Below are 4,775 nucleotides of genomic sequence, written 5' to 3'. Positions count from 1 at the left end.
GGGGCGCAAGTGACATTAGACAAACTTGGGGGGGCGCATGTCCAAAAAGGTTGAAAACCCCTGGTGTGAAGCACTTAAGTGGTCGGAAGACCAGAAAGGCGCTATACAAGTACAATTCATTTACAACAAACAATAGGCTTAATGCTAATGTGAAAGTGAAAATATACTTACATCAACATCAAGCACAATGGCATTTTTGGGCTCTTTGAAGTACGCCATTAAAAGAAGAATGCAGGCAACCTCAGGTTCAAAACAAGCCAAAACATCTTTCACCCCTTGATGGGAGTTGACTTCTTGGCAAAACTTCAGAATGGTGTTGCCTTCGTTATCCAGGGCCTCTCGAAACTTCATGAGGATGGAGACATCGGTCAACAGAGTGAAGTGTGAAATAATGGAGATAATGGAGTAGAGTCTTTGTGATAATTACATACAGGTGCTCTTTGGATATTTCGATGTTGTGCTTATTCCATCTTGTGAAGGGCTTGTTGCATGGGTGGAATATAGTCTCAATCAAAAATGTAAAATGCAAGTCTCATTCAAAAACGATCCAAGGCTGTGATTATAAGTGACGACACTTATATGGCAATATGGATTTTAAAACAGACAAACGCTGGCGACCATAGACTGTATATAAAGATGGACTACGCGTCTCCACTTCCCCTCATAGACTGTAATGAAGCTATAATATCCCAGATATTTTAAGTTATTTTCTACTGCTTTTTGTGCTTAAAGAGCAGGTCATATGGTATTTTAAAGTCATAATATTGTGATGGAGTCCTCTACAACAGGTTTAAATGCATCTAAGGACAGAAAACCTTGAACAACGTCAGTCTACGACACATTCTTAGGAAATAGTGGGTTCACAGCGAATTATCACAACTACTTCAGTAAGACAGTAATATCGTGCTTTACCTGGAAACCTAAAGCTGCACTAGGTATACATCACATATTAACAAAAAAAACTTGATATTCTGAGCACTCAATTGAAAATGTACACAATGTATCAATCGTACTTACAGGTTGTGTTTCGGAGAGCTTGTTAGTCCAAATAAAGATTAGAAGCCGACGAAGATAAAAGTCAAGATTAGAGAAACAGTCCTTGGTAAAATTACATGCACACAACAAAAAGTTCAAATTGTATTTCTGTGGTATACTTGAAAACAGCGTCTTCTCAACATGTAAACACACTAACTAGCGGAAGTGTTTGTGGGCAGGTCAGAGTCGCGGGTAGGCGGGGATTGTGCAAATGTTTTACCCAGTGACATATACCGACGTATGAAAAGATTCGAAAATATGACGACTCAAGGCGATTCAGAATCGACTCTTTTGAGAGACAATATCTTTATTGATCATGCACTTTTTTGATTAACAACTTTGCAGACTGTTTTCATTTAAGGATAGCTATGTTATAAACTGCAAAGAGATATTTTTCAAAAACCCATATGGCCTGCTCTTTAATAACTTTATTAAACATTGTGCACGCATGCTGTCTGAGAGAGGTGCTTTCTGTATGCACGCTTCGGCTGTATGCATTGAGTACTTCACAGCATATTGTGCTTAATAACTCTCTTTAACATCAAGCACACCCCACTCTTTATTGTCTCATTCATGGATGAATCTTTGTCACATTAAGTCAGGTGTATATAACTTTTAAGTAGTACTACGCTGATATATTTGTGTACCGCAAAATAAATGGTATAGCAAAATCTGTAACCGTGTGTTATGGTACACGTATCCATATTGAAAATTTTCAGTACGGGTCTTTCGGTTCGGTACGCATGTGTACCGAATAAGTACAGCATTATTTTAACTCCTGCACAAGCGGAATTTGACTGGAAACTTAAAGTTTAATATACTGTTACTTTTGTTAAGTTAAATTCCACCCATGCAATGAGCCTTGTGCTTCACAAGATGGAATAGGGAAGAAAATACCTCTTAGTGAAAAGACAAAAGGCCATTTCTCCTTAACCACTGCAATGGCTGGTAGAGGCACACTATTAAGACAGCGTCGCTGGATGACATAGGTCTTCTCCATCAGAGGTTCAGCTCTCTCTGCACCACTCATGCCTTCCTCTGAGTAGATGTTAAGGAGATGACTTTTGATGCCATCTAATGATGCCTCAGTTTTGATGCCTCAGTTTGAGTTTGTCATACCTCTGCCTGCATCTGGTATCTCACTTTGTGGCCTTCTCGCTCTGCATCGTCTCACAAGAGTATTGTTCCTGTTTTTATATTCCACCCTAGTTTTTATTTGCTGCAGAAGAGAATAACAACCGTCTCCAAGGATGTCTCCATTTTTTGAAACATCAGCAAAACATTCCGGATGGCTCCTTACAATGCTTCGAACAATATTGTGACAAATTGCTCTGGTTGGGTTAGGTTCATGTTCCTCGATCTGATCAACCACTGCCTTCACCATATCTTTTCTATTGCCTGGTGATTGTCTTGTTTTATTTGCTACTGCCTTTTGAATTGTTGCTGGCATCCTATCCCAGTTGACCTGGAAGTCTGCATGCCATGGTCTGCCAAGCTGCAAGGAGGGAGAAACGGTGTCTTGAGTGTATGGGGAGCTGACAGGTACGGTGCAAAGAGTGTTCAAGGATCTGGGGACGAAGGTTGGGAAAGTGACAGGAACAAGTTCCAGTTGAACTACTGCAAGTTCTACAAATACGAGAACAGATTATTACATTAAGAGAGAAAGAAAGATGCCCTTTTGCCCAAACAAGTAATGCCATGTCGGGCAAGAAAATCTAAATTAAATACATTGTTTTTTTTTTCCACACAACTGATGATGGAAATGGCTAAAGAATCTCTGTGGAGAGTTGCACATGCACAGTACAATCAGGCACTCACAAACGCTGCAGGGATGGGAACTGAAACTGGGTATCATCTCACCACTAAATCGTTAAAGTAATATTAAATTATTAAAGTATTACACTTGCTGAAGCCTCTCCTGTTGTCTGTGTCAGGCTGAGCTCCTCCACACACACACACACACACAAAGAAAAGTCAGGTGCTTATTACTAGGGTTGCACGGTTTACAGGTACTACGGTAGTATCAGGATACTAAGGCTCCAAAATACTGGCGGTGCCACTGTATTTTTTAAACAGTAGTATCGTCATTACTGTTCAACCGTAAGTAATGTTGTATGTGGGGCAATCGCTAAAATGTTCGAAAAAAATGTTTGCCTGCAAATAAACAATACAAAAGCGTCTTTTTTGTCCTGTCGCCTTTCTGCGGTGCCCTTTAAGGGCGCAAAATGCTGTGTAGACGCAGAGCGGAGGCGGCACAGAAGTTGTGCATATTCAGAGCGGGAGCAGCATGCGCCTATTGAGCTTCCACACTGGCATCTTAAATTTTCATAGATTCTTGTAAACCGAATTCTTGTAGACCGAATTTTTATGCACTGTTGTAAATTTTTACTGGTTTATAGAAAATAAGCTAATATCCATTCAAAATATCTAAACAATTTGGATAATAAAGTATCTAGAATTATTAACAGAGCAGATAAAATACCTATAATCTAAGATGTGAGGTTTAACGTAATACATTTTATTAGATAACGTTATATTGTAGTCACCCAACCTTTTTTTTTTTTTTAATCCAGCCATCATTGTTAATGTCATTATTTTAATGTTTGTGCTGTTGTTGCATTTTTTTAAAACTTAACTTTATTTATTTATTTTTATTGGGAGTCGTTAAAAATGTTGAATGTTAAAATAGGGTTCCCCTGGAAAAAAGGTTGGGGACCACTGGTTTATATAGTGACTTTGCAGTTGTTAACTTTTCTGTTGCTGCACTAGAAACATTTAGTTATATTTAAAATAATATATTATTTAAAAAGCAATTATTTAAGGAAAAAGAACCAATGCTGTTATTGATAGAGAAATAACCCAATATCTGAGTATCGATAAGAACAGTAGGATCAATAAAATTCTAGATACCCATCCCTACTCAGGAGAAAATGGCGGTGGGTAAAGATAATTATGGTAATTTATCATGCACAGTTAAAATGAATTCATCTCTGGGGAGAGGGAGGAGGATTTTCATAACATTTTCAATATGCAGGTTTGTTTCTTCATAATTTGACACGCAGCATCTTTGTTCTGATTCATTTTATTATTCATAAAGATTAAATATGACAATTGTATTATTTGTTGTATAACCACTAATAAAACAAATATTCATGTTATATTTGCACTTATTCTTCTAAAATATTATTTTACGCATACTATGTATTTTAATTGTAACTTTATTTTATTCTAATTTATTATTATTCCATTCAACTTTAATTTATTCAACTTTTTCATGGGACAATATCAAAATATAGTTCCCTTGAAAGCCATTCAGTAACTTTCGACACTGAATAGGTTGAAGGTATTTCTCTGTATCTTTTACTTGTACAAAAGCAAGGTCTTCCTTGTTTTCCACACCAAGCTCTTGCAACCCATTCAGCAGTGAAGTCAGAGTTTCATCAGAGAGGCCCGGTAAGAATGACAACACCAATTCTTTCATGATTACTTCAACCATTTTCTGAAAAGATAGTTTGGTCAGACACAGCTTGTGTTATCAGCTGCATGCTTTCATGTCCTGTTTTGTCTTGTGTAGCACGCAGCTTGATTTTCGCTGGCTGCGTGCTGTCTTGTCTTGTGTGAACACGAGGCTTATGAGTATTCTCATTAGCTGCGTGTTCATGTCTTGTTTTGTTCAAGCACATGGCTTGTGATTGTTTTGCTGGCCATGTGCTTGTGTTTGTTTTGTGTGAGCACATGGC

The 4,775-nt window shown here is 37.8% G+C and overlaps 1 pseudogene; it reads right to left on the bottom strand.

Moving 5' to 3' along the window:
- The window catches only part of LOC107576856 (uncharacterized), an 8,002-nt pseudogene extending 3,471 nt beyond the window's left edge, over positions 1-4,531 (bottom strand).
- Positions 4,532-4,775: the final 244 nt, after the last annotated feature.

The sequence above is a fragment of the Sinocyclocheilus grahami genome, unplaced genomic scaffold (genome assembly GCF_001515645.1).
Source record: "Sinocyclocheilus grahami isolate Dianchi unplaced genomic scaffold, SAMN03320097.WGS_v1.1 scaffold4470.1, whole genome shotgun sequence".
Lineage (NCBI taxonomy): Eukaryota > Metazoa > Chordata > Actinopteri > Cypriniformes > Cyprinidae > Sinocyclocheilus > Sinocyclocheilus grahami.
The sequence above is the reverse complement of the archived record's forward strand: the minus strand, read 5'-3'. Positions and strand labels throughout refer to the sequence as shown.